The sequence below is a fragment of the Anser brachyrhynchus genome (assembly GCF_964034855.1).
Source record: "Anser brachyrhynchus genome assembly, chromosome: 1".
NCBI lineage: Eukaryota > Metazoa > Chordata > Aves > Anseriformes > Anatidae > Anser > Anser brachyrhynchus.
The window spans coordinates 149,994,610-150,017,668 of NC_137694.1; the positions used below are offsets into that span (position 1 = coordinate 149,994,610).

General features: G+C 39.8%; 1 long non-coding RNA gene across 1 annotated transcript in view; it reads right to left on the minus strand.

The window, feature by feature from the left end:
• Positions 1-7: 7 nt before the first annotated feature.
• The window catches only part of LOC308200222, a 28,219-nt gene continuing 5,167 nt past the window's right edge, over positions 8-23,059 (minus strand). Inside the window, exon 3 of the long non-coding RNA XR_013955336.1 lies at positions 8-22,941. This is a non-coding gene — a long non-coding RNA (uncharacterized lncRNA). The remainder of the gene's footprint in view (positions 22,942-23,059) is intronic.

The following is a 23,059-nucleotide window of genomic DNA, read 5'->3' on the forward strand; positions in this document are numbered from 1 at the left end:
ACATCAGTTTGCCAGAGTTTGGTCATGTCTCGGGGGAATGCACAGCCATTTCCACCAACTCTTCAGAGAAGCTTCAAATACAGTAAAATTTAAAATGGAAGAATGAAAACACTTGAGGTGTGAGTAGAATGAGACCCTCTGTAAAAAGTTGAGCTGTATACTGGCATTTTAAAATACCTCTTTATAGCCAGCTATTCCAAGTTGACAGTGATCTGTGTGTGCACTGAATTTTGTGGGTAGCTACCTGACTTTGTGCAATATCTCTGACAAAATCAACTGATAATATTTTACTCACAATATGGTTCTTTTGATGTACACACTCTTTCTTTCACTTTCTCTGATGCCAAAGCAGAGCTTTTTGGGCATGTTTTGCTTTCATAAGCTCTCTAGATATTTTCCAGTAAAAGTACTCCATACCAAAATTTGCAAGAACGGGTTCATTTTTCCTTTCTAAGTTCTTTTTCACAAAGGACTTTAATAGTCTCATTATCCCAGTAGAGAAACTGTGACTCACTGAAGTGAGCATCAAGAGCCAATCCCCTTGGAATTTTAATGGGTCTGAGCCTAGGTATGAACCTCAGGAGCAACATTTGCCTTTAGCAAGATGCTACTTCATCATGAGCTGCGCCCATCCTGAAAAGAGAACCAGAAAGGAAATCCAGAGTATTCTGCAATTCCTGGTTTGGGCTCTGCTGTAGTTTTAAGTGGCCAATGCCCAAAGACAGACTTTTCGTCCATGAAATCTGTATGAGGTTGAGAGAAATGCCCTAATATGACTCTCTGCTCAGGCCTGGTAACATTAAAAATACACAATGAATTAAAAGATTGAAATATAGCATGAAATGAGAACTGTTGGTTTATTTGTAAAAGTAATCCATGTCTCAAAGCTCCTGAGTTAGTCAAACACACCAGCAATGCCCTGAGTTGGACTTGCAGTAACAAGTGCAGTTTATTTTCTTCTGCTGCTTCTCAAAAGTTGATGTCAAATCATCGAAAGATAAAAATGAATTAATTCAATTTTTTACTGTAGCTGTGTAAAGACACAGAAATTGTCTCATAATCAGTAGTCTTAAATGTGCTGCCTTTGAGCAATTCTGATGCTCTGTATGCGAATTTTTAGGAGACTTCTTAATTTAGTGACTGAGCCAGTTCAAATCATAGTGGTACAGAGGCTGCATTCATAACACAGCATCCAGGTGTCTTTGGCAGAGTCCATCTGCTACCAGTGCCATTCCACTCTTCTATCACACGTGTTCTATAAACCATTAAAAAAAAATCATCAAGTTTTAAATCTTTTTGTCTGATACAGCAAAACTGGTTTATTTCCTTTATAGTCTGACTGCTTAATTTTTATTTCTTAAAGGAAAAAAAAATCAAATCCTAAAGCTGATCTTGAGTTACACAATTGTTAAAAAGCCTCAGAAATTAGCAAGCAGCTTTTAGAAATGTTTAACTTAAAAACAGCCAGAAAGGGTTTTTTATTTTTTTTCCTTTTACATTTGTTTAAAAAAATTATATTCCCTCCAAATGAGACCTTTGTGCCAAGTTTTATTCTGGAGCACTGCTTTACAGCTGAGCTAAAACCCCCTATAATAGGAGAAAAGTGACAGACCCTTAACTATAGTAGCATGAACAGCACTGCTATAATTCCTGGGTGAACTTTGTCCCTGGATGTGTGTTTTTGGAGTGTGCCGGGGTGACATTCAGCCTCTACATTCATTTTTATGATAATTCAGAGTAAATTGTGGTGCAATAAACTCTTCAAGCCTGTCTTTCTTGTGAAAGCCATGAATCAATCAGCTGCAGGCTTTTTTGGGTCTTTTCAATGTATAGTGATCATTTAGATTTGACATGCATTGTGAGACCTTGGCTTAGCTCCTCTCTATGGTCTGTCATTAATTCCAGCCTTTACTGTTCTGAAGTACAGTGAAGGATGACTGAGAAATCATTGCCCCTCTTCAGCTCTGTTATTGCACAAAATAGCAGCGCAATAATTTTTTGTCAATGTTTTACTCTAAAAGCTTTCTACATCAGTTTTGAAAAGGAAGCAATAAAGCCCATTCAATGGTATGAATAAAAATCCTTTGAGGTTTAGGCGCAGGGCTGCTTTTCTTCAGCTGGTAATCAAATTGGAGCTAAAATGAAATTGAGTTTTCTTATGAAAATAGCCTTTGTTGCTGGGAAGGCTGGTAATTCATAAACAATAACCTGCTCTTTTGTGTGGATAATAATATATTCATGTTCTTTCAATAGGGTAAAAGCCAGACCTAGTGCATTATGGTACAGTAAAAATAGCAGAAGGAGCTTGCTGGAATAATCTTGAAGAAGAAATGTAGCATTCGGTGACTTAAGCTTTCAGCTCCCATCTGAAATTGTACTTTGCTTTTATTTGCGAGCCGGGTTTTAGTTGTTGATTTGTTGCTGCTATACAATATTTGGTTAATTGTGGAAGATCTCAAGCTGTGCTCATCACTGCTCCTGCGAAGGCTGCTGCCAGCTGCTAGAAGCAGAGCCTGCTGCTACAGGATGTACACTATTCACAGGAGCAGCCTCTCAGCGCTGATTATCACTGAAGAGGTCCCCGCTCTCCATCACTGCGCGCCCCGCACGCAACCGGACTGCCGAGCACGGGAGGTAGGCTCTCTCTCCCCTCTCCTCAGGGTAAGGTGAAAGGCGTGCAGCGGCGAGCGCGGTGGGCGAACTTGGCTGGGAACCGACCACGTTTGCTCTGCTGTTTGCTGGGGAAGCGGCCCCCCAGCCCTGCGGAGGACGGTGTGTGCTCAGCCACGCTGGAGCTGAGCAGGGCTCGGGGAGGATGTGCGGGGCAGAGAGCGTCGGGGTTCCCAACTCTGCTGCTGGGCGCCCTTGGGAACGTCGCCTCGTCCGGGGGCTTTTTGCCTAACTCGCCGCATGCTCCTTTGTGGGGTTGATCCGGTGCTGGGGCTTGTCTGCTGCGTTTTAGGGTGTACCTTGTTGTCACCTCTGCGTGTTGCCACTCGATGCTAAGGGGTGGGGGACACCTCCGGATACCTTGCGTGGGCGAAGGCAAGAGGCTAGCGGAAAACTCTGGGAGCGTGTCCTGTCTGTAGGGACTCTTTCCTCTGCCTCAGCTTGTGGGGAGCAGAGGGTAAAGTTCAGTCTGAGTTCCTGAAATTACCTCCCCCTGGCTCTGTATCAGGGTATGCTTTTACGCTGGCGATGGCTTTGATAGTTCTGATCTCTGAGCGCTGATAAAAATAAAAACAAAAAAACTGCATTGAGACACAGGCATGCAGAAATGCTTATTCTGAGTCTGTTTACATACACGATGCAGACTTCCTCAGCCTTACCAACTATGCACTGAGGTGGAAGCTTGCTTCGGGATTTAGTTTAATTTTGACGAGTCTCCCTGCCTTGGTGAAACGAGTGATATTAAAAACACTCATCAGAGTGCCTGGGGAGATGTAGCATGAGAGGTGATAGCAGGTCATGGCTGTGCCATTACTTGGGGATTTCAGCCAGGCAGGAAGACTGGAGGACAGACGGTCTCTTGGTGTAAATCGGAAGAAGCTTTACCCAGGGCTTTCTTGCAGTGAAAATCTTTGTAATCCAGACTAGAGACTCTGAAACTCCACTCTTTTTATCTGCAGTGAAGAATGGATTAATACCATGTGTACTGCTCTCCCTGTAAACTTTCACGAGGGTTCAGAAAAGTTTAAAAACACAAAACAAAAGACACCCTAGGCAGATATAAAGTAAACGAGAATGTAGCATGCAAAGATTCACAATGGGTATTTTCTAAGTAACACTGAAGTTAAGTCTTACCATATGCAAGGCTGTCTTGAGGTAGTTGCATAGGTTTTTATTCATTTTTAACAGTGAAATTATATGCTTAGGAAAAGGAACTTTTAAAGGCACAGTGGTAACTGACAGTCACAGCAATCTATGTCATTATCCAATTAGTACACACAAGTGTGTTTTTATTATTCACTTAACATACCTCTGTGTTTGGCTTTCAGAAATACGATGTTTTATTTCTCAAAGTGTTTTAACATTGGTGTGTGTTTTACCGCTGTAATCAGAGGTAATATTTTTGCACATTACATTTGTTAATGTCTTTGTTGCTGATTGGATTAGCTCTGTTTAGAAAAAAAAAAAAATTAAATGAAAAATTGTTTTTGTGGGTAAATGCTAGTTAGACAAAATGTAGCTTGTACTGAATTTCAGTTTTCTTCCCAACTGGAAAATGTGCTTTATATTGCATCCAAAGTTGAATTGAGATAAATAATGTTGCTTTTGTTTAAAAGAATGATAATACAATGAAATTTTTGAGTGCATTTGAATGAAATCTGTTTAGCATATAATAGAGCATTTGTTGGTGCTTGCTAATGTGAGAACAGAGAGTCTATACAATTGAACCATCCTTTTTGTTTTGTTGAAAAATAAACTATCTAGCAATGTGTTGTTGGCATTTGTTTCCTTGGGATACTAGTGAACTGACAGATGTGGTGGTGATTTTAGCTTTTTAATAGCACACTTTGCAGAGTTGTGGTACGTTGTGTTGTCAGAGTTCTCTAGGAGCAAACATTTTGGTTGTAGTTGGACAGTGCTGTTATCCTAGCACCAAATAGGTCAAATAAGTATAACAAGTTTTCCAAAGAATCCATGTCATCCACAACTTTAAAAAGAAGTCTTGCTTTTCTTGCTGTATTTAAATAAGATTTAGTGAACATGTTTGAAGTGGGGTATGTTTCCTAATGTTTCTTATTCTGGCTTCACCTTTGTCATGGAAATGCATGCTTTGTTCTGGGATTCATGCAGAAAGGAGGCTTCATTTAGGTATACAGTGCTCTAATGAAGCTCTGGTATGTGCATAAACCTCAATGAAAGTAAACTCAGTCTTTAAATTTCACTAATATTAAATATTTTTTTTACTGACAACACCAGAGTGGGACAGTTGTATACCAAAGTATTAGCTTTCTGTGAGAGATCTGCTGTTGCATCTCTTGCTCAAATACTATTTTGTTATTTGACAGTATTATGAATAATTAGCCAGCAGTGAATAAGTCTTAGACTTCCAAACTAATTTCTGGTTGCTTTTATTACACTATAACACAAGTGTATATCATATTTACAAATGTTAACTTTATGTTCCACTGTAACTTACAAAGGTAGGTATTTTCAATTGCAGTTAACATTTCTAAGTTCACAAAGGAACATGTTTTAGGTCTATGCAGTCATAAATCATATGGTACTTATTGTAACACACAAATTAAAATTGTCCACTGTTGACAAAGTTGGTTGAATGACGCACTGTAAATTTGTCTTGAAATTTTAAGTATCTGCTGATGCTAGAGCACAAATTCTTTGCTGAGTATGGATTTCCCTACAGAAGTAAGGCAAACAAGTTAACTGTAATTATTTTGCAATAAAAATTAACTTCTAACCTATGCAGACAATAAGGTAACTAAAAGCCCTCAACCCTCTGGTCAAAAAAAATAATGATGCATTCAGATTTAACGTATTGTACCTAATGAATGCATCCTATAACTGGAAGAAAAGCTGACCTTTATGAAAAGATGATAAGGTGAATTAAGAATGAGATTAGTGTAAATGGGAGAACTTTTAAATGAATTTTTTAAACACCTGCCTTCTCTGTACTAAGTGTATTTACATTTTTCAGTCTTGATTTTTGAGAAGTTTGTGGTCACCTTGGTTGGGTTTGCATCTTGTTTTTTATCTTATTTTATTTTAGAAAACGGTATTCAGTAAAGACATAACTGAGTAAATTATTAGTGTTAGAATTCTGGGGTTAGAATAGATCTGATGGCTCATGACTATGTAAAAATAATACTTGTGAGGAAAAATATATCCTAGGATCCTTATCAAAAGTAATGATGGAGGTCACAAACTGCAACCCATACCATGTGGATGAGTATTTGCAGAGTGCTGCTTCACCTATCTTCCTGTTTTTACTCTTCTGATTCTTATGTTTGCTTAAACTTTGTAGATTTTAGTTAAGTACTGTACTATTTTATGTAAATTGCACAGAAAAAGTTGAGGGCTTCACAAAGCTTCAGTAGTTTCATGTCTGTCTCCACTACAACCCTTGAAATCTAATAGCTTGTTTATGGGTGACTTCTTAGTTTCTACTGAAGTATAACATTAGTGGATTTCAATTTTTTATTGCCTTCTCAGCTTTCAATACACTCTGCCTTATCAGTGCACTTGAATCCACATGGCACATATAACGTGAAATACTTCAAGCATTTTTATTAAGATATCCAGGAAGGACTCTGTAAACAAGGCTTTGCTTCCCAATGCTTGAGCTTTGAATACTCAGCTCTTACAAACACACACTTACTTTCTCAGTCTGAAACGTGGCCAGACAAAAGAGCAGATCTCTAATATGTTTGGTGCCTTCTTAATGTAGATATTTGAAAAACAGTATTTTGCTTTGAAATATGAATTGTGTACTTTGTGAAGAGGGCTAGTCTCTCAAGTTTTCTCAGTGCTTGTGATGCCATAAAGAAAGCATTATTTTACAGCATAATTCATCTCACTCTACCAAGATTTTTCTTAAAGACCATTGAAATGACTTCTTTCTCCTTTGAGGCTCTTGAGTACAATACAGACGAGTCAATAAAAGTAAAATCTTTTGCTGGCACTCTGGATATTGAAGGCGCTTCACGAGTTGAAATAAAGTGGTGGTTTTGCTTTGGTAGCCTCCCTTTACGGGTTCAAAATGGAAAGCATGGAAAAATGAGCTAAACAGTGAGCAGAAGCAAAACACCTCATGTTGCTGTTACAAATGGGAAATCAAGATCCTACTTCTCCACTGTCTGTTACTTTGCACTTTCTTTGGTGATTTCAGAAAGTAGTTTAAAAATGGAGGCTGACATGGCAGCTGCACTGGAGTCCAAAGGCCAAGGCATACTCCAGGTTAGATTATAAAATTGGGGTTGGGGTGGTGTAGGATATGGTGTCTGGATACAGCAAGCTTCTGGGGCCTAAGGCAAACCCACTACACCAAAAAAGTGCCTGCTACAACCATAGGGAGTTTTAAAATCATGTTGCGTAGCTGTGAAGAATCAGGCTCACATGTTTAAAGAGGTAAATTCTGTATCAAATGGTCTCTCAAAATATGTCTGGCATTGACTCTGATGCCACCAGCTAGATAGAATACATGGTGCAAAATCAGACCAAAAAAATAGTTACCAGGTACATTGAGTAGGTACTGCATGGAGGGAAAGAAATAGAAATCGGCAGCACTTTGGAATTTGGAGAAGACTCCCACACAGCGTGGAACAGTTTTCTAGCTAGACTTACTTGTGCCTTTCTGGTAGACAGTTTTTTGTGTATTTTTTTTTTCATGGATTTTTTTTCTTCACTGATTTTCTTTGCTGCAAAATAATTTCATCTTCTCTTAATTTCAGTTTATCACCACTAAAAGCACTGGTCTGATTTCCCCAGAGCATTCCATCACTTACAAATCTCTGTAACTAATGTGAAATCAGATCTACGCCAGTGAGAAAGTGATGGGAAACACTAGGGAATCAAGCCTGTTCTCTTAGAGAAAAATGCTAGGTTTGTAAAAGTTTTTCAGATCACTTTTCCTATTGTCAAATGTTAAAGTGTCAGAATTTAAAAACTTTTCTGTTTTTCTCCATAAGCTAGCCACGATAGCTAGCATTAAGGTAGTCTATAAAAAGTTAAATTCCCACCACCATACTGAAGAAAATGAAATAGCAGCCATCACAGGAAAAAAAAACTCAAGCAAGAAGTAACTGGTGCATTCACTACCTAGTAACATAAAACTTTTAAGGTCAATCATTATTCAGTGTTACGGATAATCACCATCATGGTCCAGGCTTGCCAACACATCATATTAAACATTCATCCTCAGAAACTTGCATAGCCCCTTCCTGTGCACTGCTTACACTGTAGCAAGACTACAGCTTATAATTCTACCAATCAGCAAGGATTATACAGAGTTATAAAAATGTAATTTCAGTCTCCCTGGGAGATGTAACATCCAGCTGCAAAACATTTGTAAAGTATGTCAAAAACTTCATATTGTATAGCAGCTAGTAAAACATGGCTTGATTTATGTGTTTGAGAACTGATCCACAATGTCTGTTTGGAGTTGGTCTTAATCTTTCATCACACTGTTTCAGAGAAGTTTTAACCATATTGGAAACAAAAATGTTACTTTTCCACCATACTGGAAATGTGACATGTGGCTTTAATTGAGAATTTCTAACAAAATTAATACAATCATGCCAACAAGTGTTAAAGAATAAGCTGGCATTTGACTTTACACTTGATTTATTAGGCTGCATTGCTAATACATGAAATTGATAATGGACCTTTAATTGACTATTTATTTCATAAACTGACATAACAGTACAGAAATCGTTATAATCATTTCTTTGTAGGAAGAATGAAAGTTCTTAAGAAGACTCACTGTGAAGTTTTTAAAAACAATTCAATAATTTTAATTGGTGTCCAAACCAGGACAGTAATTTGAATGAGACTTTGCAACCCTTTATCCTAAATAAACCACAGCAGCTCTTAAAATCAGCTGGTTAGTGTTACAGAATAAGAATGTGAGAATTGCGTTACTCATATCTGAAGGTGTGTATCAGGCCATATTTGACATATCAGGCCAGCATCATTGTCAGTCTTGAAGTCTGAGTGCACGTGTGCTGAATTGACTGGATATATGAAACGGTCCAGTTGATTAGGATTGCAAATCTGTAGAAAACCTCACTGTTTAAGGTCAAATTCTGGAGACCAATTTTTGTGTTATGTTTGCTTGTAATTTGTTACATTTTGCTGAAGATTCTGCCTTAATATCTCAACACCAACCTAATCCAGAACAGACCGATGTTTCTGTGATACTAAGTAAAAGAAAGACACAACTTTGTAAGTGTCCAAATTTTTATTCTTCTGAAGAACTGTCCTGGGGAGTCAACTTTTTGATGTCAACCCGCTCCAGAGTAATGCCCGTGCATCACCTTATAGAAATTCTGTCTGGTTGTATATTTGTAGTGAGACTTGTACGAGTAGGAGAAAAAGGGGCATTGATCCTCTCTCAGTATGCTTCTCAGCATTGAATGAGAGCTTAGAAAGATAAACTTTGCAGTTATTTTTAAAGCTAAAAACAAAGTATTTAATTTGGTAAGGGAGCTTGCTATTTGGAACACTGAATTCGCATTGTCCCTAGGGATCAGGCTTTTGTGTGTATAAAGTCTGTCTTGGATGACAGCTCAGCAAAAGGAAAAATATTGTTCGGAGAACCAAAGAGCCTTTAAGCTGCAAGTGTCTGTGGTTTTGAAATAATGGTCTATCTGAAAATGGGGGTCTAGTTACATGCAGAGAACCTGGACCAAAAGACACATATGATGATGAAAGGCTGCTGGCAGTTTAATTCATGAGCCACTGTAGAAATTGGCAATGCTATATGCTCTGTGAACTTTTAACAAACTTCTTGGCATATTCTTGGAGAACGTGTCCTTTCCATGAGCATTACACATGGCTCTGTCAGTGTGTTGTGTTTCTAAAGGCTGTCTTTATCTGTTGGGGTCAAACCTGCTCAAGCAGAGTACTCTTCCTGATGTTATTCCTCATATGAACAATGTGTGGTAGTTCGGTCTTGGGCAGATAGTCGGTGACATGTTATCACAAAGCTGTTTTGACTTGGACCTGACAGTGGAAGGGACAAGGAAATTCCAAAATACCGCTGAATAGCATGTGAAGGACTGTTTGGGCTTTATAACACAGGGAGTAAATATGTGTACTGTTTGTGAAAGCTTGACTATATTCATTTGCTGTATAACTGGGAGAAGGTGCTAGCTGCTGTACAGAACTGACTGAGAATTAAATCCTTGCATTAGTGGATTTATAGCTGAAGAGAGTATTAGGCTTGTTGTTTGGAAGGATGGATCTAATTGTATCTTTTGTGTTGTAAAAATATATGTGAATATAAAGCCTATGAGCTCTTTTATTTTTTTTCAGCCAGAGAAAGTCACCAGTGGCTATTTTTCTGGGTAATGTTGACAAACAGAAATGCTTTGAGGCTAACTGTTCATAAGGGATAGCCCATAGCACAATCAGATGCAGTAATAATTTACAGCTGCTCTCATTCCAGACTGGATATGACTTATAAACCTAAAGATAGAAAGATATTTTTTCAGTTACTAAGCTCTAGTGCCAGTCACATACTCTAGTGATTCTGTTATCAGTAAAGTACACTTCTATTCTGAATGTCCAGGAGACATTACCCTGCCCATGATTTTCACTCTGGGAGACGAAGAAGTATCTGCTAGCTCTAAACAATAATGCTTTTCTCAGTAGATGAGAGGCTAATGTCCAAGGGTCTATTGAAGCTGATTGTCAAAAGCAGCAACAAAGGCTTGCCAGCTATTTTGGTAAGCGTCACATGGATGCTGACCTTGTGTGGCAGTGACATTGCATCATCTTTTGTGTTAGGGCTGGGCACAGGAGGCTGACTGGCTGAACTGGAATTAGCATTCCCTAGCAAGGTGATGCACATAGGTTGTGCAGAACATTACACAGTGCTGCCCTCCTCACTAGCACCCTCCCCATACGGCAGCTGCCTTGTGGCATATAAGGTGAAACTACTGCTCATTTAGTTTGTGCTGGATCCTTAATCGAAGACGAAAAAATGCTGTCAGGGCTTACTTCATTTTAATTTTGAGGATGAAGAGAGGAAAGCATTAAGTATTTCTCTTTTCCTGAATGATTTCCATTCTGGGAAAAGGAAAAGCCAGCAAGCATACATAACTTTGTCAAGAAGGAAGCAATTGCCTCTCTAAATCATGACAATCTCCTCCTTTTCCCTTGTTTTCTCTCCTGTTGCTGGCTTTACTCTATTTGCTAGCAAGGAAATTTTGGGGTCCTTTAAGCTCCACAGAGATGGCTTCTTCTGATTTTCTAGTTTCTTGCTTTTAGCAAAGGAAGAGGACAAATCTCCACATTGTTTCTCTCTCCTTTAAATCTTTCTACATCTTTCTAGACCCTTAGGCTGTTGACAACCCTGTATTACTCTGAACTCATGCTGTGTCATCTCTAATCTGTTAGGAAGATGCTGTGATTTTGGGCTTTGCAGTCACACTGGCAGAGCATCTTTAGCTTCTTCGATGTATTTGTGGGCATAAGATTCTTGAGTGTCTTCAGCTGTTCTCTGACAGCAAGAATAGAGCTTCTCCACGTTACTGACTCATACTCTGATGGAGGATGGAGCTTGGCAGAAGTCAGTTACTGAGTTGTACAGGGTCATGAATCTGTGAGGCACAAGGTTCAGGATGTTCAGCTTACTGACCTGATATAAAGACCTTTGTTTCAGTGCAGTTACAAGCTAAGGACATCTAGTTTGGGCTTCTATTAAGATGCTATTAAAGCAGAAGCATAACTGAGTACTTCAGGTAAGCACTAAGCATGTTTCACATGATGCGTCTGCTAGACCTGCTGGCACACAGAGCTTTGAAGTAAGTTCAGATAAGAAAGATGATATATCAAGTCAACTAATACTCCTTTGAAAGAACAAAGCAACTGAATGGGTTATCCAGAGAAAAATTAGCAGAGAAATCATTTGTTATGTGATGTCTATCAGAAATTGATCTCTTGGGGAAAAAAAACCTAAATCACTAGTCCCACAATACTTTCATTAAGCATGCTTTTCACAAAAGATGTGCCTAAGCATCAGAAGCATCTTTGAATTTCTGTTAAACTGCCCAGCAGGCATGCCATGTGGTCCATAGAAGCAATGAGATTATTTTTTTTCCCCATCTGCCTATTTTAACTTTTTAGTAACAAATTCATATTATTCCCTAGATGCTGTGAGGAATTAAATATAGATGAACTCAGTGTCGAGGCAGCAACTTGCTGGTAGTGCCAGTAAGAATGTTGTGCTGATGAGTACAGGAGGAATTCTGAATGAGACCATGGATATCAGCGGGTTCCAGCTCCTACATCCATGCATGTGACATGTTCCGGGTTTAGGCATGGTGTCCAATATCTTGTTGCTTGCCAAAGAGCCTTCATGCTCATTCCTGGTTCCTGGTAGACACATTTTTCCTGATACTGGGGTACCATGTTTCCATATGGTTTGTGAAACATCTATGGATACTTACTCTGTAACTAATATGAAGAATGTGCTGGGAGCTGAGAAACTAATTTAGGATACTGTTCTCAGACAGACAATATTAAATCTCTGCAGTTATTTCTTAGGTGGTAGTCTTGCCTTTTATCTTAATTGAAGTATGTAAATGAAGTATTGTAAACCAAAGCATCATATCCTTGGAGATGTTTCATTTTATGCCAGTAACTACTTTTAGTTTCAATGAGGAGTAAAACCTGATCATCTCCCTTCGTTGATTAGTGTGCATTTGTCAATAAAAGACTATTTTCTCCAGTGAATCTCATATTGTTCTGTGAGGAAGAAAACCTGATGCAAACAGGTAAAGGGGATGAACATAAGTATTTCACTTCTTGCTCTTCATTGAGACTGTATGCTCTGGTGACCTTCTACTTTTGGAGGTAAACAGATTTGGGCTAATGGCCCATCAGCTTTATTCTGAAGATACTTCCTAAGGGTGTAACGACCCATTGTTTTCCTTTGCACACTGAAGCTAAGCAGTAGTGTATGTTTTCACAAGTATCAGTCTGACGGGGCTAACTTTTCAATAATTTCTCTGAAATACACGTAATGAAACCCAGTAACAGTTACAAAATATTGCCTGTGGTTTTGTAAATGGAAGCGTGGGCCTGCTGCTGAATGGTGTAGATACCCTCTTGACAAAAGATAAAGAGAAGTCAGAGTTGTCTTCTTTGCTTCAGCCTTTACTGCTAAGGTCAGCCCCCAGAAATCCCTGACCCTGGAAACAAGAAAGAAAATCTGGAAAAAGGAAAACTTTCCCTTGGTCAAGAGGGATTGGGTTGGAGATTATTTAGGTAAACCTGATGCTCACAGATCCATGGCCCTGATGGGATGTACCCATGAGTGCTGAGGGAGCTGGCCAATGTTATTTCTAGGCCACTCTCCATCATTTTTGAAAAGTCATGGAGAACAGGAGAGGTGCCTGAGGCCCAGAAGAAAGCCAGTGTTGCTCCAGTCTTCAAAAAGGGCAAGAAGGAGGATCTAGGAAACTACAGGCCAGTCAGCCTCACCTCCATCCCTGGAAAGGTGATGGAACAGCTCATCCTGGAGGTCATCTCCAAGCATGTGGAGGAAAAGAAGGTGATCAAGAGTAGTCAGCATGGACTCACCAAGGGGAAATCATGCTTAACCAATCTGATAGCCTTCTATGATGGGATGACTGGATGGGTAGATGAGGGGAGAACAGTGGATGTTGTCTACCTTGACTTCAGCAAGGCTTTCGACAATATCTCCCATTACATCCTCATAGACAAGCTCAGGAAGGTCAGGATAGATGAGTGGACAGTGAGGTGGATTGAGAACTGGCTGGATGGCAGAGATCAGAGGGCTGTGCTTAGCGACACTGAGTCTATTTGGAGGCCTTTAGAAAGCGGTGTCCCCCAGGGGTCAGTACTGGGTCCAGTCTTATTCAATTTATTCATCAGCGACCTAGATGATGGAACAGAGTGCACCCTCAGCAAGTTTGCTGATGACACAGAACTGTGAGGAGTGATTGATACAGCAGAGGGCTGTGCTGCCATTCAGAGGGACCTGGACAGGCTGAAAAGTTGGGCAGGGAGGGACCTCATCAAGTTCAACGAAGGCAAGTGCAGTGTCCTTCACCTAGGAAGGAATAACCTCATTCACCAGTACAGGTTAGAGGTTGTCCTGGTGGATAGCAGCTCAGCGGAGAAGGACCTGGGAGTCCTGGTGGACAGCAGGTTAACCATGAGCCAGCAATGTGCCCTTGTGGCCAAGAAGGCCAGTGGGGTGCATTAGGAACAGTGTTGCCAGCAGGTTGAAGAAGGTGATCCTCCCTCTCTCCTTAGCCCTGGCAAGGCCACACCTGGAGTACTGTGTCCAGTTCTGGCTCCCCAGCATGAGAAGAACATGGAGCTACTGGACTGAGTCCAGTGGAAGACTATTAAGCTGATTAGGGGACTGGAGTATCTGTCATATGAGAAGAGACTGAGAGAGCTGGGCCTGTTTAGCTTGGAGAAGACTGAGAAGGAATCTTATCAATGAGTATAAATATCTGAAGGAAGGGTGTCAAGAGGATGGGGCCAGACTCTTTGCAGTGGTGCCCAGTGACAGTACAAGAGGCAATGGGCTCAAACTGAAACACAGGAAGTTCCACCAGAATGTGAAGGAAAACTTCTTTACTGTGCGGGTGACTGAGCACTGGAACAGGTTGCCCAGAGAGGCTGTGGATTGTCCTTCTTTGGAGATATTCAAAACCTGCCTGGACATGATAGAATCATAGAATCATTAAGGATGGAAAAGACCTTCAAGATCAACTGGTCCAACCATCCCCCTACTACCAATGTCACCCACTACTCCACCACCTCCCTGGGCAACCCGTTCCAATGCCTGACTACTCTTTGTGAGAAGAAATGTCTCCTCATTTCCAACCTAAACCTCCCCTGGTGCAACTTGAGGCCATTCCCTCTAGTCCTATCACTAGTTACCTGTTGAGAAGAGGCCGATCCCCAGCTCCCCACACCTTCCTTTCAGGTAGTTGTAGAAAGCAATAAGGTCTCCCCTGGTCCTCCTCTTCTCCAGACCAAACAACCCCAGCTCCCTCAGCTGCTCCTCATAGGACTTGTGTTCCAGGCCCTTCACCAGCTTCGTAGCCCTTCTCTGGACACACTCCAGGGCCTTGATGTCCTTCTTGTAGAGAGGGGCCCAAAACTGAACACAGTACTCGAGGTGCGGCCTCACCAGAGCAGAGTACAGGGGGACGATCACCTCCCTGGTCCTGCTGGCCACACTATTCCTGATACAAGCCAGGATGCCATTGGCCTTCTTGGCCAACTGGGCACACTGCTGGCTCATGTTCAGGTGAGTGTCGATAAACACCCCCAGATCCCTTTCCTCTGCACAGCTTTCCAGCCACAGCACATGATCCTGTACAATGTGCTCTAGGTGACCCTGCTTGGCAGGGAGGTTGGTCTAGATGATCTCCAGTGACCACTGTGTTACACTGTGTGTACAGCTAACAGTAGGAATATTCCTGAAATCTCCCTATTTTCATAGAATCGATGTAAGATTAAAAACAAAAAAAGACAAAAACAAACACCATGATCCAACAATGACAGTTTAATAGATATTCTAAATAGTGATAGCCAATTTATTAAAATAATTAGTAATGGTAATACATTACTGCAAAGATACTACTTGGGGAAGTATGGGTATCCCACAATTTGTTGTACTTATTAAAGATGATATACATATTATCTGACAGATGACACTATACACAATTTGAGGAATATATGAAGTTCTTTACTCAGTGTCTAAGTTTCTTTTAATCCATCTTTATAAACTCCTCCATTTGATTACAGCATGAGCTGCATTTCCAAACTGAAAACAACATAGAATTTAATTTTTTTATACCAGAGTGTTTTAGTAGATAGGTGTTTTGATGACAGTGTTTGATTATTTCAAGAGCGTTTGAAAATGCAATATGAACATTTGCTGGACCTGGGTACTTGACATTTTTATCCCAACAGTTTGAGTACTCCTTCAGTATGTTGTTACTTTGCTGCTCTAGATTTGTTAGAAAACTTGTGTTTATGGTAGTAGGCAGGTTTTAAAAGTTTCTCAAAAACAGAACATTTTCTTGCGGATTATCTTTTCTTGTAAGTATGGTTTTATTCTGATTTTGATAAGAAAGAAAAATTACTGCTTGTAACATCTGCTCTCTACCTTTGCACTGTAGCTCATTTATTTTTCATTTGGACTTAGATGAATAGCAGCTCTTAAGATTAAGAAAATGACTTCTAAAAACCATGCACTTACACAGTATTAAATTTTAAATGGGAATGACTCAATTGTTTTTCTTAATTATTTTTCATTATCAAAGGGAATGAATTCATTAGATGCATTACACTTCAGTTCTGCAAATACTTTGCTTGGTTTTCAGCCCATGAGCAGTCCTGATGAGTGATGGCTTCACAATATTCAGCATGGATATCTCTTTGCAAGCCTGAGGCCTAAATGCCTGCTCTAGTGTCTCAGCTGAAGGTGGCAGAATGTTTGCTTGCCGAGGACTGCTGAAATTAAGCTTTCTTTTCCATCATCATTTTAAAATTTTTCTGCAAATGCAGTGTGTTGCAAAGATTAATAAGCCATTCATGTTTTTGCCCCCAGGTACGAGTTACTCTTTTATAAGAAAGTTTTCTGTCAGTCATTCTTATGGGGAAGTCTCCTTTCCATTACGTGGTAGCACAAGAGTTATTTGAATGCTGCACAAAGCACAGTTCACCTAGAAGCAAAATAATTGTTTCCAGATTTGGAAGTTTTTTCAAAACTTAGCAATGTGCACAAAATCCCATGAGCCTTCACCCCTTGCTGGGGCTAATGCATTGGGAAGTTCTGTGCAGGTGAAATTCTTAAAAATATACTGCAAGAAATCTCCCCTAAGACTCTTCAGTAACAAATGACAATTTCCAGGCATTCACAATCAGGGGGTGCTCTGTACTCCTGTCACAGGGCTAATCTTAAAAGTTATGACTCAGACTGATGGATATAAATTATCATAAATATTTCACAGATTTCAGATATTGTGGATGTTAACTGAAATATTTAGGAAGAACATCATAAAAATTATAGTCAATCATGACTGCTTTTGTTTTATGGGTTATGACTGTATTCATATGTTCCTCCTTCTGTGTTTAATAGAGCAAGCCTGAGAGTTGATGAATATGGAGTTTTGCATCCAGACTTTCTGCACAATTCTATGAATTAAAATTTTAATAAAACTTACATCAAAACTCATTATAACCATTACCATCATGCACCAGAGGCCATGCAGTTACTTGCTGATGTGCATAGGAGACAGAGGTCTGCAGGTCCCTGTCCCATCTCCAGCTGCTTCTACCAACACAGATACTGTTTTTATCTGTGATTGCAAAACAGGTTTTAGGGCTCATGTAGGGCCACTGGGTGGTTTTAGTAAGAAAAGAAGCTTGAAACTGGATGAAGGAGGAAGTTTGATGGAGCATATTTTGTTGTAAAGCTGTTTTCCTGGTCTTCATCTCCATTAACTACTGTTCCCTTTAGCTTTCCACAGCTTTTTATTTTCTTTTAAGATTGTTTCACCTGCTTGCACATTGAAGGCTCTACTATATTATCTGGTCTGTTCTTCCATGATGGGTGAAACTCCCCACGCCTGAGTTTTCAAGCTTAACTCCTTAAAGGCATCTAGGATTTCACTGTACTTTTTCTGCTTTGTTCTCTGCTTCCCTGCTAGACTTGTCAGAGGTTGAGTTATTGATGAGGATTTGGTCTTGGAGGATATTGATTGTGCAGGATTGGATTGTATGGAAAGAGAGGAAAAATAACCAAGTGGTTGTTCTGTTTCTGAGGCATCAAAGACAACTAAAGATGGGGGACTATGCTGAGATCCCATCTTTGTTCCCAGAACTGGAAGAGCTTCATAAAATTATTCATAAATCATAAAGTTATTGCCTAAACAGGCCAGCAAAATAAGAATAAAGTCCAGTGTGATGGAAAGCTATAGATGAAAACCAGTAGAAAGGCAACTTGGCACTGTAACACTTAAACCTTTATGGCTTACTTCTGTCCCATGCCCAGCTTCACAGTGGAACAATGAAATTTGCTGTGATTGTTTAGAACTTCAGAGGTTGGTGGGGTCCTGTCTCACTTTCATTTCTGATACTGTCTGTGTATTTCTAAGAGGAATTTATTTAGCAATGCAAAGCTAAGGTTGTTCCTAGATAAGGTACCTTAAATATCTTGCTGCTGCTGAAATGCTGTGATTTGTATCAGAAAAAATACCTCATGCAGTGCTATGCTCAGCCTCTCCTTGTATGACAGATGCTCCAAGCCCTTCATGGTATTTGTGGCATTTTTCTGGACTCAATCCACTAAGTGCATGTCTTTATTTAACACCACTGGACCCAGCACTCCACAAAAGTCTCGTCAATGTGAAGTAGGGAGGAATGATCCCCTCGCATTACCTGCTGCCAGTGTTTTTCCTTCTGCTACCCAGGATGTGAATATTTTCTTATTTCCAGAGGAAAGAGTTATCCTGACCCACTTGTCCATTACCTGCCAGTGTTTGAAATACTTTCATTTCTTCAGTGAAGTAATGGTTTAAAAGCTCTCATGCTCTGGGGCTGCTCCAGGTGCGTACAGTGCTACACATGACCATGCAGCAGGAATTTCAGTGGGAAAGTGAATACCACAGAGCAGTCATCTTACGTGGCAGAGACCATATTGAATGGCAACTGAAGGACGGTCGAAATAATGACAATCAGCAGTTTGGATCCTTATTAACGTGAGGTGGAAATGTTGTAATAAACAGATAGTGAGATTGCAATGGTTAGTGCAGTAAAAGTAGAAAGCTAGTTACCTTTCTGTGTTGACACACAGTCAGGCATGTATGCAGCACATGCCAACGTGTAGCAGCTCCATCTTCTGTGTTACCCCAGACTGCCCTGTGTGGCAGAGAAGGCAGTGATTTTGATTTTGATTTTGCTGTGCTGATTATATACCAGTGAAACTTTCAGGAAATTAATGGAATTACATGGGTGTGAATCACAGTGTAACAGATTGCTGAATTGGACCTGCTCACATCCTCCAAGACTTACTGCTGTCGTCCATGTAGGACTGAGGGGCTATAATCAGTCTACTTTAATTTTGTAAATTAAATCTAAGCAAGCGTAATTACATGTAAAGTTATCTTCAACAGAAGAATGTTAAAGCCAATTTTAGATACATCGGAACATATACAGAGGTCCAGCTGCAGTAAGAAAGCTAGAAACCTGAGAATGATCAAGAACGATCTCCACGCAGATGCATACTAGGACCACTCTACTGTGAAACTGGTTCTGTATTTATAGGCGAAATAGGTCTTGACTCTTGTACTGGGTCTGGTTGGGATGGAGTTAACTTTCCCTGCAGTGGCCCATACAGTGCTGTGCTCTGCACATGTAGCTAGAACAGCACTGGTATCACACCAGGGTTGTGTCTATTGCTGAGCAGTGCTGGCACAGCATCAGGACTCCCTCTAACCTACCCCAGAATAACTGCTGGCTTCCTGGTAACCTGTAGCAGAGGATGCCCACTTGGGGAAGCACAGAGAGGAGTCATGCATGTAGTTTGGGCCAAGGCATAGTAATTCTGGTTGACTTTTCACAGGCCTTTTGAAAGGCTAATTACAGTTTGGAGATCTATTGGGAATGTTGCTATAGGAATGAGTGACCAAGAAAACCTCACATAACAAGTGAGCTGCACCTAAGGGAAAAACATGACCAAATAGGAAAATTAAACAGGGGTGGATGAGAGCACAGAATAACAATAAATTTTAGAGAAAAACAAAGTTTTCAGCACATACTTTGCCAAGTCGATGTCAGAAGGGTGTGGAAGGTCTTAAGGAGGGATTTGTCAGAGACAGGGAGAGATTTTGTGCACTGTCAGGAAAAAAATCCCTTCAAAATTAGGGCAGTTTGAAAAAGGAGAAACCCACTTCAGAAAGAAGAAAGAAAACTGTGTTGGCATTGCCATTACTGGTGGGGTAAAGACAAGGATTGGATGTATATTGGGGTACTCTACATGGTGGTAGACTTTAAAAGTGAGGACATATTATATTAAAGACTGTGAAGCATCAACGTTGCATGTGTTAGGGCTGTATCAGTTCATCAGCAAGACAGATCAGAGACCTCAGAACACCACTGTGACACAGTTAAGGATTGCTCCCATGTGAAAAAAAGTAAGAGAAAGGAGCTTAGCACCTCCTCTGAGCAGAGCACTTGGGAAAAGCATGAGTAGCAAAGCAGACTCATAGACTTCAATGACACTGCTTTTGCTTAAAGTTACGTAGGGACACAAGTGCCTGGCTGAATTGAGAGCCCAAGGGTAGGGATTAGGACTTGTGTTTACTTGGCTTTCTGCCTGAGCAAAATTTGTTCTGCCACACTGATCCCAAAACACAACTTCTGTTTATATTATTTGCAGAGTGCTGTGGGGAAATGAAAGCTGGTAAGGCGTAATTTTATTTGTGTGCTTTGAAAATTTATGTTATTATGTATTTCTTGTTGCAATGTAATGAAGCTTAGATTTCCATATTAAAATTAATAAAATGAAAATAACATGAATACGATATTCCTGCTGAATACACATTGACTATAGAACGTTTTCACATTATTTCACAAGCATATTTATGACAGCCTATTTTACTGTGTTTTGAGAAGAATGGAGGTTCAATGGAACTTTAATCATTCCCATTTTCTTACCAATTATGACAGAGTTCACACATAAGCCACCTTTGAATACCACTTTTAAACTAATCAGTAACAGAATAAGTTCCATTGTAATGATGTATAAGTATTTTTAGGCTGTTGCCAGCCTGTAACGGTGTGTTTATGAAAGCAGTAGCACTTATTGGAGAGAAATAATTTGTTAAAATAGAGCTTATATTTTATAGCCAACCTTTGTTTTATCATGGATATTGGGCAGAGTAGAAGAACATCACAGCTTTGATGCGTTCAGGTAAGCATATAAAATCTGTTCAGATGTGCCTGTGTTATTTGAACCTTTTAATTTAGCAAAGACTGAATAGTTTGCAATAAGTAATATCAGTACTCTGTAGAACTTGGGAAATATGCATTGAGTGTTCAGGAGAGTGGTGGGTTCGTAAACTATGGTATTATGTAACCACTGGTTGGTCCCAAAGAATGCAAAAATCATGCGTGGCCGAAATATTTAGAGAGAAGAGCATAATCCTGTCACAACTGGTTGTCCCTTACATCCATGCAAAGGTGTCATAACCTCCTTTACACTACTGGCGCAGTATATTAGAGAGCCCATTGCTCGGTGCCCAGTTACAGAGGAAGCAGACTAGCAGGAGGAACAAGAATATCTGTGTGGCACATGGGCTACACCTGCGTCACAGCCTTCACGTAGTCTATTCTCTTTCCTCATCTGCCCCCCAAAATGCTCATGGAGTTGCCAGATGGGAGAGCATTTCACTGTGGGAGAGGAGCAGACAAAGGCTGGATGAAATTTTTCTAGGGCTCCTTGCTTGCCCGCTCTCTTAGGACACACACCTTGTGCCCAACCAAGTCATTGTGTTTTAGGATGGGGAGTGGTCTTAGTAGGCCCATGTATAAAAAGGTGTTTCTGAAGAGATCATGTTAATGATTATCCCTGTCATCCTGGTGAAACTTCAGCCTGTGGGATGGTGAAACAGGCATCAGATTTGCCAAGGCGTTTTATAAAAGCATTCTCCCTTGTCGCTTGTCCAGCTACTGCCTGTGGGATTTATGACTTTAGAAGCATTATGACAAATGAATCATTGATTCAGCAAATTTAATTTCAGGGTGCCAAAAGACTGCCATTTACATCAATGTCTGGATTTGTCTGGTACCTCTTGTTACCAGAGGTGAGAAAAAGCAAGCATCAATGGGAACAATTTGAATATTTTATTAAATGATACATCAGTCTTCATGGAAAGCAGTTATCACTGAATGTCACAGCATGGACATTGTGATGGTATATGGTAATGTTTCCTGCCCAAGCTACTGAGAATACTCTTACTGAAAAAAAGCATTTAGGAGTGTTTTTTTTCTGCTCTGGTTCCAAGAATCCAGAAAACATTAGATGAACAAAGGAACTGTTCATTCCCTGTGTCATCAATTAAAATTACTTCACTTTTATTCAGTTTGTCTATAGTCTTTAATTTGGTCTTTCATGTCAGATGGAGCTATTGCTACTGGAAATAGATCTTCCAGCAGATTGTCTGAAAAGGAAACTATGTTATGGAGTATATTATTTAAAATAGAACACCGTATACTCTAATAGAAATACAAATATATTATTTATAATACAAAAAATCATACCGTAGTACTATAATTTAATAATATTTCGTGATTTTCAGAGTTTTAGTAGTAGGACAAACACTTTTCTGATGAACATACTTCTGTATCTTTTCTGTAATCCCTCCAGAAGTATAAAATCAAGTACACTTGTAGACATTGACCCCAAGGACTCATACTGATCAGATACAGAGTCCCTCTATTTGTGGTCCTTCACCTCTTAGTTGATTGTACCTTGTGGTAGAGAATACTTTTGATAATGAAATTTGCAGGTCTATTCCCTTCTTGAACCCAAAATAAACTTTGATTTTAATTATATGAACTCAAGGAGGACTCAGTTATTTGTTCAGAATAATTAAACAACATTAAATAATTTTAGGTTTTAATCTTATTTCTAAAAGAACTGATTTGATGTTAACTGTTAAGACAGCCCCGCAGAATATAATTTAGCTAATCAGCTATACCAGTCTGTACATTTCTCATGTTGCTTTGGTATATGGCAGTAAAAAACATATGTGGGAGATCTTGCCAAGCCATTGAAACCTTAAATGGAAACTGCTTATCTGAACTGCCTGCGTGTGTGTAAAAATGCTATAGCCTTAATCTATACCGGTGTGTATGCTAGTGATGATTTATGGCAGAGAGGAAACTATTAATCCTAAAAGGAATTGCCAGAAATTAGGCCATTTGCCTTTAGAGTCAAATTTTACCTTTCAATGGACCGCTAGTAAAAGATGCATATCTAACCGATTTCTTATCCATATTACCAGAATAAAATTCTGTTTTCACTGGGGTACAAAGCATATGTTCTGACATAACAGCAGAAATAAATACGTGGAGCCATACTGAGAACTTTGACACCACTGTCACTTCCTGTGAAGATAGTTCTGGGTATAGATGCTCCTTTTTGTTTATTTTCTGCACGCAGAAGATGAGGCAGGATGAGTTTGCTTTTGCTACCTGTTACATGGGAGAGGAAATTAGTTTAAGTGCACCATACTCTCTATTCTACAGTTACTTAAAAGGGAAAATACATTAACAGAGCACTGGCACTGAGGTGAGGCAGAACCAGAAATGT